Source organism: Otolemur garnettii, unplaced genomic scaffold, assembly GCF_000181295.1.
Source record: "Otolemur garnettii isolate 467f Iridium unplaced genomic scaffold, OtoGar3 scaffold00031, whole genome shotgun sequence".
Taxonomy (NCBI): Eukaryota; Metazoa; Chordata; class Mammalia; order Primates; family Galagidae; genus Otolemur; species Otolemur garnettii.
Genome location: NW_003852426.1, coordinates 1,907,972 through 1,923,402, shown reverse-complemented (window position 1 = coordinate 1,923,402; position 15,431 = coordinate 1,907,972). Strand labels below are relative to the sequence as shown.

Here is a 15,431-nt window from a genome sequence, read left to right as displayed (position 1 = left end):
GCCACCTTAGGTGTATGCGGCTGGCGCCTTAGCCACTTGAGCCACAGGCGCCGAGCTCTGTCGCTTGGTTCTAAGTTGACATTGAGTGAGGGAACTGATGACCAAGTTCCTGATCCCAGGCAGATTCTCATCTGACCACCTATTGGTGCTCTGAGATCTGGGGTGGAGGTGGGCAGCATGGCCACACTGCCTTCCCCACACAGAAGGATGCAGCTGTGCTCATTGGCAAGGCTCTAGGCTGGAGGCACCAAGAAATACGGTAGATGGAGCAGAGAGGCAGAGGTGGGGGCATCAGGAGCCCTGTGCAGCTGAGCAGAGAGGCAGAGATGAGTGGTATCTTGAGTCCCGCGCAGCTGTTTGGCTTCATTCATCCCCATAACTTGCATGTGCCACTAGCCCCAACTAGAACACGGCCACCAGTGCAGCCAGGTTTGGTTGCAAGATCCTAGAACTGATCTTGGAGTTTGGGATGAGTTCTTTTTCTTTGGCCAGGGCTGGGTTTGAACCCGCCACCTCTGGCATATGGGGCCTGCTCCCTACCCTTTTGAGCCACAGGTGCCACCCTGGGGTGAGTTTTTATTTAGGACCTTTTGTAGGACCCAAATCAAAGACACAGGATCTTATACACATGTCCTTTAAACAAAGGACAAACACTTTCTAGTAAGTGCAGAGGCATAAATCTCAGAAAATCTGCTTCTCACTAACAGTATAACCAGAGAAGTTACTTTATTATTCTGTGTCTTGGTTTCCCCAAATGTAAAAGGAAGGTCTGAGCAATACTCTGTGAGAATTATGAGGTCATCACTGATTAAATATATTTTATACAAAATGGGTGACTTCTCACACATCCCTTTCCTATGAGTAAGTGACGCTCTGTAGGTCTCTCTATTGGCTCATATTCCTTAACTATGGTAGAGATCATTCTCTCAGAGATGAAGGTGAACCTAAGAGCCAGGAACATTTAAAATGCATTATATTTGTCACTGTGATTAAATGACTACTGTGTATTAGAAATCTGTCATAAAATAAACATGTTGACATTGTTTTAAAAGTCAGTGCAAAATCACACAAAAAGGAACACCTATGGTGCATTTTACAAGCACCTATGGTACATGTCAAATCTACTTAGGGTAGAATATAAATGTCTTAACACAATAATTAAGAAAGTGTGGTGAAGGCCATGTTAACCAGTTTGTTGTATATCAAATTGTCTATAAAATCAGCACACTGTACCCCATAAATGCATTATTGCACACAACTATGATTTAATTTAAAAAATGATTTTTTATATTAAAGAACATAAAAGAACTATTTCTATCGGTTTTCTTAAGGTTTTCATTTTGAAGATTTTGGCTTTATTTTTTTTTTTATCTCCCTCAGAATTATTATATATTTTGTGTTTTGACTTGGTTCAAAATTTAAAAGGTTTGTCCCATCTCTGACAGGCAGCCATTGACATACATCTCTTGCTTCCAGAGACATTTTATGCTTGCGCAACAAAATAATATATGTGTATATAGTCTTCCCCCTTTCACACAGATTTTAGCAAACTCCATATAATTTCCTGAACCTTGTTTTTTTCCTGTAACAAGGTATATCATGGAGACCATCCCACAAAAAGAATATTAAGAGCTCACTATCTTTTCCTTTCTTTTCCTTTTTATTACCATTTCCACGTACTTCATCATATACACACGTGATTTTTTTTTTTAATGAGATTATTCCTTTTGAATGAAATGCTTTGTAATCAGTCTGCAGCTGATAGATATCTGAATTCTTTCTTTCCCTTTTTGTTTTTTTGGCTGTTACAAACAGGGCTGCAACTTCTAATTTTAAATGCACTCATTTTGTAAGGATGCAAGTATATTTTTGGACACGTTCCTAGAGGTGGGACTGATGGGTGAATGCATTTTTCATTTGGACAGAAATTGCCAAATTGTGATTCTTAAAAATGTCACCAGTTGGCAATCCATTTGCAATATATAAAAGTACCTGTTCTGGTGTCATTGTTTTGTAAAGTATAGATCTATCTAGAGACACATGTTGGGGAGCCTCCCATGGATAGGTGATCCCTATAACTCTGGGAGTGGGGAACATGAGAGCACTTAGGAAGGTTGGAACTTGTGCATCCGCAGCAACAGAAGCCAGTGAAGGGAACTGAGGAGCAGCCAGTGTGGGAGGAAGAGAATGGAACTGGACAGTGTCACAGTCCAGTCCCTCTAAGGGGGGAAGGGAGGAGAGACTGGTACAGCCTCTTCAGAGAACAATTTGGCATCATGTGGCCTCATTTGGTCAAGGTGCAGTGATTCCCTCCCACATCCACATCCCAGGGGAAGTCACACAGGGAACAGGGAGGGAGGCCCCAGGGTGGTCACTGCTGCAATCTGTAGCAGAAAAGGCCTAAAGGTCACTGAGGAGGGAAGAGAGAAACTGGAGCACATTCCTCCATGGAATACGATCCAGGAGCGAAAACAAACCAGTATGTGCATGAGCGTGGATTAATCCCACAAACCACATTAACTGAAAAAGCAAGTCACAGAATGATGCATCCAGCAAGAAACAGTTTATACAAAGCCTAAGAACACAAAACGTAATAGAAAAAGACATTTTGTTAACTAAATATAAAGGCACACATCAAATTCAGGATACCCCCCCAGAGTTGTTGCTTTGCTCAGCACAGTATCAGCAGATACACATATGTATCAGAACTGCATTAATGCACACAGTTATGATTTGATAAAAACGTTGTTAGGAAAAAAAAACTGTGCGAAATGAGGACTCTGCATGTATTTCCATTATTTTCCATATATACTAGATGTAGTGAATAATGTTAAAATGATATGAATTGATAACCCTGGCTGGTAGTTTCACTAAGATCTTATAATTCTCTGCTCTTCCTTCCAGCTAGAACAACTTCATAATAAATTTGTGAGTAAATCCACAGGAACTGAGAGAAATGAATAAAAGGAGAGAGTGTGGAGAGCGAGGAAGCTGCTGAGAAGTAAAGAAGGGTGAGGAATTGGCAATACTTAGTGCATTAGTGATGGTAACCTCACAGACTTCCTGGGGGAGTGTGAGCTGAAGCCAGAAGGAAGTGGACAGAAGGTAAAAAGGGGTGAAGAGCTGTGGGGTTCAGGGGCAAAAAGGCCTCAGTGATGAGTCTGGGGGGCTGGGAGGGGCTGGGAAGTAGGTGGGTTCTGAGCATCTGCTTTAGGTCCAGCCTTAGAGAATTCATGTTCATTTAGCTCTTTCCACAGTCCTCAGAGAAATCTTCTAAATAGGCTTATTAAGTGGAAAATGAATTCTGCCAACAGTTCCTGCCTCCCTCAGAGAAATCAAATGCTTTGGCCTGGCTTCTGATACAAGGACAATAATGTGAGTCGCTATTGGTAGTCCCTCACAATTGGGGCTATTATTTTGGATAATGTGCGAAAAGGTCAATAGGTTTTGCCTTCCGGGAAAATTTCTTTTATAAAAAAGGAAAGTTCTTTGTTAGAACGTTTGCAATACATTTTTCTGATAAAAGATTTCTCTTAGAATGTATAAACAACTCCCATGACAAAAAGGCAAACAAACAACAACAACAAGAACAATGAATTAAAAACTTAATTAAGCAGGCAGTGTACAAAGACAGACATATGAACGGTAAACATGTACATGAAGATTCTCCCACTCTCAGTAGTCATCAGGCAAAAACACAAAGTAAAACCACAGTGAGAAACCACTAAGCCCCCAGTAGAATGCCTAAAAATAAAATGATTAAAAACTATAAACATTGCCAAGAATGTGGGACAACCTGTGTTCTCATCTATTGTCTATAGGAATATTAAACAAACTCTTTAAAAATCTGTTTTCTATCTTCTTCTGAAGTTAAACAAACTAGTGTTCTGTGGCTAGCATTTCCATTCTCTGGTATTTACTCATTTATACATGAAGATCAATGTATACAAAAAAGTGTACCAGAATGTTCATAGTTGCTTTATCTAAAATAGCCAAAAACCAGGACTATGCCCCAACATAAAAAAATTGCAACTAAATTATGCAATGGAATGTTACCAGCAATAAAAATGAATGAATTGCTTGTACATGCAACAATATATATAACTTACATAGATACTGCGGCAGATATAAAAAGCCAGATCCAAAGGAGGCCATATTCTATGAGTCCGTTTCTATGATGTTTTAAAACAGACAAAACTACTCTAGTGATAGTCATCACATCAGTGGCTGCTGGGAGGGGGGTGGCTGAATGCAAGGAGGCAAAGGGAACTTTCTGTACCTTATGGGGTCATGGAGGACATGGCTGTCTTTGTCAAAATTCATTGATAGATTTCTTACATGGAAATTGGACAATTTGAAATTCTTATAATAAAAAATTATGGGTCACAAAAAATTAGCAAACAGAATCCAACAACACAGATGTCAGAAAAAAATTATACACCACAATCAAGTGGGATATAACCCAGGGAAGTTCATATGCAAATCAATAAATGTGATTCATCTCAGCAACATAATGAAATAAATCCACATGATTGTCTCAATAGATGCAATAAAAGCATTTGATAAAATTCAATATCCCTTCATTAATGAAAGCTCTAAGCAAACCAGGCATAGAAGGAATGTACCTCAACATGATGAAGGTCATATGTGATAACATACTAACATCGTGCTGAGTGGGGGAAAAGCTGAAAGTCTTTCCTGTAAGAACTGGAACAAAACAGGGTTGCCCACCTACATCACTTTCATTTAACATAGTACTGGATATCCTGGCCAAAGCAAGAGAAAGAAATAAAGAGCATCCCAATTGAAAAGGCAGAAATCAAAGTAGACTTTTTGCAGATGACATGACCTTATTTCTAGAAAATCTAAAGATCTACAATAAAACTCTTAGAACTGATAAAATTCAGCAAACTTGTAGGGTAAAAAATCAACACAAAAATCAGTAGCATTTATAGATGTCAACAGCATGCAATCTGAAAAAGAAATCAAGAAAGCAATATCATTTACATTAGATAAAAAAATGTAAAATGCCTAGGAATCAATTTAACCAAAGAAGTGAAAGATCTATCCAAGGAGAACTATGAACGCTGATGAAGGAAGTTGAAGAGGATGTCAAAAAATGGAAAGATACTTCATGCTCATGGATTAGGAGAATTAATATTGATAAAATGACCATACTTCTAGGCTGGGTGCGGTGGCTTACACCTGTAATCCTAGCCCTCTGGGAGGCTGAGGTGAGTGGATCGCTTGAGTTCAGGAGTTCCAGACAGCCTGAGCAAAGTGAGAACCCGTCTCTACGGAAAAAAGAAAAATTAGTTGGGCATTGTAGTGGGCACCTGAAGATCCAGCTACTCGGGAGGCTGAGGCAAGAGGACAGCTTGAGTGTAGAAGTTTGAGATTACTGTCAGCAATGATGATGTCACAGCATTCTATTCAGGGCAACTGAGTGAGATTCTGTTTCAAGAAATAACAAAACAAAACAGACCATATTTCTCACAGCAAAGCTACACATTCAATGCAATCCCTATTAAAACACCAGTATCATTTTTCATAAAATTATTATTATTATTTTTTGAGATAAAGGGTCACTCTGTCATCCTTGGTAAAGTATCATAGCATTATAGCTCACAGCAACCTCAAACTCTGAGGCTCAAGCAATCCTCTTGCCTCAGCCTTCCAAGCAGCTAGAACTATAGGCTGCCACCACACCACCAGGCTAGTTTTTTAGTAGAAACAGGGTCTTACCTTTGCTCAGGCTGGTCTCGAAATTCTGAGCTCAAGCAATCCACTGGCCTTAGCCTCCCAGAGTACTAGGATTATAGGCATGAACTACTGTGCCAGGCCATTTTTCACAAAATTAGAAAAAATAATCCTGAAATTCCCAGGGGAGCAATAATAGAGACCAAATAGTCACAGCAATCCTAAGCAAAAAGTGCAAAGTTAGAGGCATCACATTACCTTACTTCAACATATATCAAGAATTTATAGTAACCAAAGCAGCATGATATTGGTAAAAAAAAAAAAATAGACACATAGACCAATGGAACAGAATAGAGAACCCAGAAATAAATCTATGTATTTACCTATCTCTCACCCTAAATAAAAATCAACTCAAGATGGATTAAAGACTTAAACATAATATGTAGAACTACAAAACTGCTGGAAGAAAACATAGGAGAAACACTCTAGGACGTTGGTCTGGGCAAGGGCTTTTTATGTAAGTCTTCAAAAGCACAGATAACAAAAATAACAGTAGAAAAATGAGACTATATAAAACTAAAAAGCCTCTGCACAGTAAAGGATACAATTAACAGAGTGAAAAGGTCCCCTGCTGAGTGGGAGAGCATATTTGGAAACTATTTCTCTGACAAGGGACAAATATCCAGAATAGACAAAGGACTCAAAAGCAAAATAACAACAACAATAATAAAAACAATCCCATTAAGAAGTGAGCAAAGAATCTCAATAGACATTTCTTAAAAGAAAGCACACAGAGGGTCAGTAGCTAATGAAAAAGACTGAACATCACTAAATATCAGGGAAATGCAAGTCAAAATCACAATGAGGTATCATCTTACCCCGGTTAGAATGGATATTACCAAAAACACAAAAAAATGACTAATGCTGGCCAGGATGTGGAGAAAAGGGAACTCTTATCCACTGTTGGAAAACATGGAGATTTCTCCAAAAACTAAAAGCAGAGCTACCTCACTACCCAACAATCCCACTACTGAGTATTGATCCAAAGGAAAGAAAGCCAGTCTATCAAAGGGACACTTGCTCTGCCATGTTTACCAAAGTACTACTCGTAACAACAAAGATATGGAATCAACCTAAGTGCCTATGAATGGATAAGTGGATAAAGAAAATATGGTTTATACACTCAAGAGAATATTACTGGGCCATATAAAGGGAATACAACGCTTTCATTTGCAGCAACGTAGATGGAACTGGAGGTCATCATGTTAAGTGAAATAAGTCAGGCACAGAAAGACAAATGTCTCATTCATTCATGGGACTGAAAAAGTTGATCTTAGGTGGTGCCTGTGGCTCAGTGGGTAGGGTGCTGGCCCCATATACTGAGGATACTGAGGTGGGTTCGAGCCCAGCCCTGGCCAAACTGCACCAAAACAATAGCCAGGCGTTGTGGCAGGTGCCTGTAGTGCCAGCTACTTGGGAGATTGGCACTACAGGCAACCTCTCTTGGCAAGAGAATCACCTAAGCTCAGGAGTTGGAGGTTGCTGTGAGCTGTGTGACGCCACAGCACTCTACCAAGAGCAATAGAATGAGATTTTATCTTTACAAAAGAAAAAAAAAGTTGATCTCCTGGAGGTAGAGAGTAGATGAGAGTTACTAGACACTGGGTAGTGTGGGTAAGGGGAAAAAGAGGGAATTAGATACAGAGAGGCAGGTTAGTGGGCACAAAATGATAGCATGGTAGAGTGACTATAATTTACGACAATGTATTATATATTTCAAAATGGCTAGAAAAGTAGACTTGAAATGTTTCCAGCACAAAGCAATGATAAATACCCATAAATATACATTTAGATGTATATTCTAAATCACACACACTGACTCAATCATTATAAATTCTGTGCATGTATCAAAATATCACAGGTACCCCATATAGGTATTAATATTCAAATTCCATCAAGAAGATAAATCACTTATCTAGAGTTTTTCTTAAAGTCATATTTAAAATCTCTCCCAATTTTTCTTGCTGGGACAGAAATCAATGGGGCTGGCTTCCCCTGACTACGAGGAATCTTGTGCTTGACTCCTGTGAGCTTGACAGAGGACTGGGTACCATCAAGACTTCATAGGGCCCCTTCCACTGGGGCTTTAGTTTGTCATCAGGATGTTGATTTCTCTCAGTCCTAAGCAGCAACCAGCCTCCAGGACGGATGCAATGTAAGGGAACATCCAGTGGGAACCACAACCTGCTGGATTCAAACAGCAGTTAGAGTCAGGCCTGTGGACTGTGTACGTCCACTGGCATCTGACTCTCTGATGAGTGAGCTGTTGGGATCCTGTAGTCTAGAGCTAGAGCACAGGAAGGGTCTGTCATACAGAATTTCAAAAGGGCACAACTTGAGTCTGCTTCTGGGCCCATTCTTACTCTAAGTAGGGCAATAGGCAGCGCCTTATTCCAGGGATTAGTTTCTTGGCAAGTCTTAGAAAAAGATAATTTTATAGTATGATTCATCTTTTCAGTGTTTCCCATGGACTGTGGTCTCCAGGGTGTGGGGAGATTCCAAGTCACGCTGCAGAATTGGGAAACATCCTACATGTTCTGGGCCACAAAGGCAGTAGCACTGTTACCCTGAATGCAAACCAGTACTGCAAACTGAGCAACAGCCTCTTTTATTAAGGCCTTCATGGCTGCAGAAGCTCTTTCTGTCCAGCAAGGAAAGGCCTCAATCCCTCCCAAGAAGGTATCCATAAACCCGAGTAGATACTTGAAATTTCCTGCTGCCCTTAGCATCATAGTGAAATCACTTTTCAGTCCCCTGTGGGCCCTTTGCCCCTGGCCTGACTTCCATGTACTAAGGGGGGAGGGCTAGTTTTAGGGTTATTCTGAGCACAAGGGAGACACTTTTATATAACTTCCTGAATGGTTTCTTTCGTATGTGGACCAATAGTATATATTTCAGCATCCCTTATAGGGTGGCATTCCCGCCATAATGGGGACAATCACGAATATGCTTGACAGTGTCATTCACAGGAACTTTGGGTACCAGAACTATTGTTGTCTCATCATATATCCACCCACCCTGAGTCCTGGGGTTGGCATCAAACCCCAACTAAACCCTCTTTTCAAGTCCTCCTCTGAGTATGTGGGAGGTTCAGGGCCAGGATCTACTTCAGTCAGGAAGGGCATCAGTAAAGTCGTAGGAGCCTTTTCCCTGCTTCTTTCTTTGTGGCCTGATTTGCCCAGAGATTCCACTTGTCACCAAACTATCTGTCTGCTGATGTCCAAGGCAATGCACCATAGCTAATTCCTTGGGGGCTAAAATGAGTCTAGGAAGGATAGGATTTCTCTAGCATGTTTTATTTCCTTAAAACAGAAGGTTGGAAGGTAGGGTCCAAGAAAAGTCCCCTTTCTTTTCAGATGGCCACATGCGCATGAAAAACAGAAGAAGCAGCCTGGAGTCTGTGTCCATGGTCACCCACACTCCTTCACCTACCTGGGTGCCCTAACAAGGCTGTGAGTTCTGCCTTCTGTGCTGAGGTTCCAGGAGGGAGTGTTTAGGCCTGTAATGTCTGTGGATGGAGTGCCAGTGCATGCCCAGGCCTCTGTCCTCCTTAACTCATAAAACGGCTTCCATCAGGAGACATCTCTAGGCTTGGGCTTTCTCGGGATTTGTCTGTCAGAGCTGGCTGGCTGGAATAAACTTGTCCAATTATTAGTGAACTGTCATACCAGGCTCAGATGACATTTGAGGAAGTACGGTGACAGGATTTAAAGTAGAGACCACTCTCCATGTTGCATTTGGGTTGTCTAAAAGGATGGCTTGATGTCTGCTGAGCCTCCCAGAAGGTAGCCAATATCCCCCTTTCTATGCTAGGCAGGAGAGCACCCAGTAGAGGGTTTATGCTGCGTCAGTTTGGCCTAATGTAAATGTCTCTGGTTCTTGAATCAGGTTACAAGTATCTGCAGGAGCCCGAAAGCAAGAAGCCCATCCCCTGTGACACTGTCCACTTGCTTTGAGAAGTAAGCAAGGAGTATCTGAATATTTTCCAGGTCCCGAGTGGACTCATTTCTCAGACTCATTCCTTGCCTCACATGTATAAAAGGATAAAAAAGTTTTTTTACGTCTGGGAGCCCCAATGCTGGGGCAGTCACCAGCATTTCTTTGATATCTAAAAAGGCCTTTTGACAGTCCCCAGTCCACTTTAAGGGTTCATTGCCTCCTCCCCTTGAGGCATCATATAGAGGGTTAGTGATAGCACATGCATAAAAAGTATAAAATGCTTTTCATTTACAAATTATTGTTACGGGCAAATACTTCTTGCTTTCTAGGGTTTCACTAATGCTTACATCACTGGGAGTTAAAATTTCTGGTTAATGTATGTGATATTCTACATATATAAAGTGATCTATAAAAAACATAGTGGTATTTTTGCAAAAGAATTTAAGAAAGACATAAAATGTCTTCTTTAGCAAGAAAAAAATAATGTTTTGTAATTCAGAAGTTATTTGAAGATTAATTCAATATATGAATTTAGAAAATGAAACAAGGCTGAATGGAACCAATAAGTAGAAGAGGGAGACATAAAAACTTATGAATATAAAACATGTTTTTGGTAAAGAAGGTTAAACAGAAAAGAAAATAATTTTGTATGAAGAAGTATCTTGTAAGATGAATTGTTTTTTCTAAAATAAAATGATTGGTTATTTCAGAAAGGAGAAATTGAGGAGAAAATAGAGAGCCCGAGAATGTCGTAGGTGGTCTGTGTAAGTTGTAATGAGGTTCATGAAAGGGAATTTATACAGAAATTTTATGTGTGATTAAGTTGGCTACGTTTAAAAGAAAAAGTTTTCAATTAAAACAAATAGGCTTTCTTAAAGTGCTAATTTGCTCTTAATGATATCCCAAGACATTTTCAGTTTAATTCTATAACCTACTTTCTTGTAAAGTTTCTCAGACTGTTACTTAAAGATTCAACTTTTGCTGTGTGTCACTGCTTTTAGCTTTTTCTCTACTTTAATATTTTTTAAATTTTATTAGAAGTTTACTATCATTTCATCTTTTATAGGTTTAGGCATAAATGAAAACACTGGCAAGTTATATAAACTTAGAAAATGATAAATGAACATTAATTTTCTGACATTTTAAGTCAGAAAATTTACTTTTAAACATCCTTTACATTTGGATTGATGTAACAAATTAGCTTGACTTTAATAACTAGTGATTTGAGAAACTATGGTACTTTCTTTAATTATTTTAGTGTTAAAGCCATGAATTTCACTTAACTTTATGATCTACATTAAAAGTGTTAGCTTAACGAAGTAATTTCTAAAGATTTTATATACAGATTTAAAATATAATGATGAATATAAGCCTTTGTTGGCCTTGAAATAGTTTACAATTAAGCAAATGAAATACCACAAATATGAACAGAGCTTTGAGAGGAGTCAAGTTTTATAAATGCTAGAGTTTTGTTTCACTACTTAGTTCTTAAAAAAATTGAGAGGCTATATTGTATCATTTTTACAGTATGTTTACCTCAAGTACTTTTAGAAATAAACTGCATTTTGGGGGTCACAGATGCATCATGAAAAGCATATGCTGGTTTAAATTCTGAAGTCCTTTCACTCCCACTTGCTTCAACATGAAATCGGCTATAAAGAAGTTGGCACGTTGGGGCGGTGCCTGTGGCTCGAAGGAGTAGGGCGCTGGCCCCATATACTGGAGGTGGCAGTTCAAACCCAGTCCCGGCCAAAGATGGCAAAAAAAGAGAAGTTGGCACGTTATTTTGTGAATGTTACTGGACATGGGGAAATACACGACTGGATCTAAGCGGCTATTGGAAGATGAGAGAACCAGCATGATCGCATTGGTTTTGTAAATAATTTCCTTCTAGTAGCAAGATGATGCATTTACTTGTGAAGAAATGTAGATGAATTGAAAGGCATGATAGGGAACAAAACTTGTAGTGAAAATTATAAGTACGAAAAAGGAAATGTGGGCTGTAGTGGCATATCTACCAGAATTAGGAAAATTTGATCTCTGTTTAGAAATCCTAAATAAATTCTTATCAATCTTAATATATGAAAAGCTTTTTTAGTAGGAAAATTAGCCAAAACATTACCACAAGAATGAAAATAAAAATTGCTTCTCCTTTTGCATTACGTTTATCTTTTTAATGGAAACACATTGTGGAATTACACCCTCCTTTCTTAAGCATTAACATAATCATGGTTGAAAATCCAGCAAGCACAACTGTCCTAACTACACAGCAAACATAAATACTTCGTGTGGTTGTTACTGCCTTCCATTGTTGTGTAGACATATCCATTTTTATGTAGTGATCCAAACTGATAAATCCAAGCAAAATAATGCTAATGTTCATGTTCACATAAAATAGTGTTCCCACAACCTTGCACAGAATCACAGCTAGCATCTACTTGTTTTGGTCAATGTGATCCCTTATTCGGAAAGGGAGGCAGAGGATGAGTAGGAGGTCTGCAATGGCTACATTAAGTAGGTAAATTACAATGGAATTATTTGCGGTGGATACCCAGAAACACATAGAGGGCATTTATGTTCCCAACCAGTACCACGTGAAAATAACAGGGTAGAATGTTATTAACACATCTACTGTAACACTTTCTCTGCTCCTGCCCCTGTCCCACCATTGATAACACTGTTTTTGTGGCCTGCCACTAAATGTTTTATATCAAAGGTTTAGAAAAGCAACTTTAGGCTCGGCGCTTGTGGCTCAAGTGGTTAAGGCGCCAGCCGCATACACCTAAGGTGGCGGGTTTGAATCCAGCCCGAACCCGCCAAACAACAATCATGGCTGCAACCAAAAAATAGCTGGGCGTTGTGGCGGGCGCCTGTGGTCCCAGCTACTTGGCAGGCTGAGGCAGGAGACTTGCTTGAGCCCAGGAGTTGGAGGTTGCTGTGAGTGATGCCACAGCACTCTACCCAGGGGGACAGCTTGAGGCTCCGTCTCAAAAAAAAAAAAAAAGAAAAGCAACTTTATACAGTATAACTAAACTTATACTTGGCTTTTCTCGATATGTCTGAAGTATTCATTATGGTCAAAAAACTTCTTATGCTATTGTTGAGAGTCATTTGTTCCCCTACTCAAGGTACTAGTTTGCCTTATTCACATTGCTCTATAATCCACTGTACCATCAGGACCCCAGACACACCCTTACTGTGTCTGACTAATTCAAGTTCCCTTTTTAACAGTTTTGACTTCCAGGTTGTGCAAATCAGTTTCCCTTGAAAAAAAAACAATTGCACTATAGTCCTGTTTGCCCTTTGGGAAAGTGGCCTAAAAAGAACAAAGATGTTATACACTTTATCAAGATAATTTCTGATTTACCTTTATTAAGTTTTTGTGTCCCTTACTTGAATCCCTTACTCTTTAAAAATGTTAAGTATAATTTCCTGTACGTCCTTTGAAGTCTTTTGATTGGTGAAATAAATGGCCATCATTTTACAGTGACCTATGATCCTATTTTGAGCAAGACTTTTAAGCCTTTGATATTTGAAAGCTTTCCAAAATCAAAATTTCAAATTATGTCCAACTGGGTTTTTGATGAGGGCCCCTGAAAGTCCAAGAGAGACATAGTAGGATTTTGTATGTTTAAATTATACAAGAAACATTGTCAAATATGAAATAGTATTTAATTTTCTTCAAGCTACATTTATGTAAATGTGCTATTAATATATGCTCCAATTATAGGAGGCTCCTAAAATTCTGATATGTCTTGGTGTATGTTATCCGTAATAATTATGATTATTAGTTAAATCATTGCATGCCACAGAAATAACCAAATTCTTTTGTGTCTTTAACCATGGCTATTCTAAGACTTTTGTCATCCACAGACAATTGTTTTGCTTCAATTTGTCTGAAAAAGAGGTTTATAATCAGCTATGTTCCAAAATTTGCTTATTCTTTAGGAAAAGTCATGGAAAAGCCAATGACTTAAGTCCTCTTAAAGACATGTTGTTGATAACTTTGATTGTTGTACATTTGCACTAGGTAAAAATTTCCAAGAGTCTAAGTAAAAATCTGGCACATTCATGAGGATTGCTAACCCAACTTCAAACAGAATAAGAGTTAATACATCGGCTGAACTAATAGAGGATTTAATTAATTCTGACAACTTTTTGCTTACAAACATTACTGATTCTCTGTTTTGTTTTCCAGAGTCAAGACAAAAATTAAACATGTAATTTTTTCCTGATAGTTCCAGAATTTGAAAACTGTTCAATCCCATTGTGCCTAGTCTGTTCTCCATAGCCAATGTCCTGCTGCTAAACATCCTTCCTCTGGCCCAGGGAGGATCAGGGAAGAGGTGGGCATGTGAGATTGTAAGGGCTGATTTCAAGGCATGAAGTTAGTTCAAACTCTCCAAATCAAGGACAGCCACACGATGCTGAAACAGTTGGAAAATCAGGGAACTTGGCTTCTTGGGCCTTCCAATGTTGCCCCTTCCAATTCATCTCAACCATACAGAATCCCCTGCTTTCCACAGACTAAAAGGAGAATTCCTGACAGGATATTAAGATATGTGGGGGACAAAACCTCCTGAATATAGATGTTTCAGTTATGCAGATTATGCCAATAGAGATATAAAAGGGATTTGTCAGACAACTTAGGAGAAATTACAAAAGAGTTTGAAAAAAATATATTGTACAAAGGTCTCTAAATTCCTGACTTGTAGAGTTTTAACAAAATGCTTATGTTTTGTTAAATAAAAATTGCTTTAGCAATTGCTACAAGTCTGCAACTAAACCCACAATTATAGTAGTCTACCAAAGGCGATAAAGTAGTCTACCAAAGTCTACCAAAGGCAGTCTACCAAAGGCGATAGAGTGAGACTCTGTCTCTAAAAAAAAAAAAAAAAAAAAAGAGTTGTAAAGCAGCTGAAATCTCAGATTTAAATAATGTTCTACAGCCTAGCCAGCCTAGCAGGGTGCTCTTTGCATTTGATAATTAATACGCTTGTGGGGCAGCCTAAAAGGTATTTGCCTCCTAATATTAACTGGGTTTAAAAAGTACCAAGCATCCCTGCAAAAGACACACACAGCTCAGATGTGAATAATTCATAAAAACAGGCAATGCCTGAGCACTGGAGAAGGGCATTTTGACTGAGCAAGTGCAGGTTTGAAGTGATTAAACTTCTACAACTTCTAGTTGAAACACACAGTAGCCAATTGGTGTTTTAAATTTGAGTTTTTTAATTTGTATGAGGAGATGTCCTGCACTCACAAGTACAGCTGTGCGGGGAAGAGAATTTTAAAATACAACTCAGAGTCCAAGATACATAGTCCAGGAAAATAAAACTTGGGATTTTCAAGAGTCTAACTGTAATGTGTTCAGACACATCGCTCTATCAAGGGGCCAAAATCACTTCTATCCAGATTAGATTCCTGATCATTGAGGGGTTACCTAGATTGTGCTACCTACTCTAGTTAATAAGCAAGAAGGAAAGTGGTCTCTGTGAGTCTCTATCAGGTGTTGAGGGACAGAGGAAAGGTCTGGAGAAGCAGGAGGTGAGGAACAGGAGTAGAGGTAAAGAGTTCTGCATACAACTTCTCCAGGTTTATAGAGACAACCACCATCTACACCTCCAGGCCCAGGGCAAGTTCACTCTGGCGTCAAATTCCCTGGGGTGAGTTTTGTTCTAGAAGAGTCCAGGTGGGGAAGAAAGAAGTAGGAGGCAGGGTATCCAGTTCAG

At 39.2% G+C, this 15,431-nt stretch overlaps 2 pseudogenes; both read right to left on the bottom strand.

Moving 5' to 3' along the window:
* The window catches only part of LOC100955318, a 315,223-nt pseudogene that overhangs the window by 261,122 nt on the left and 38,670 nt on the right, over window positions 1-15,431 (bottom strand).
* Window positions 11,237-15,315, bottom strand: LOC100955960 (annotated as a pseudogene).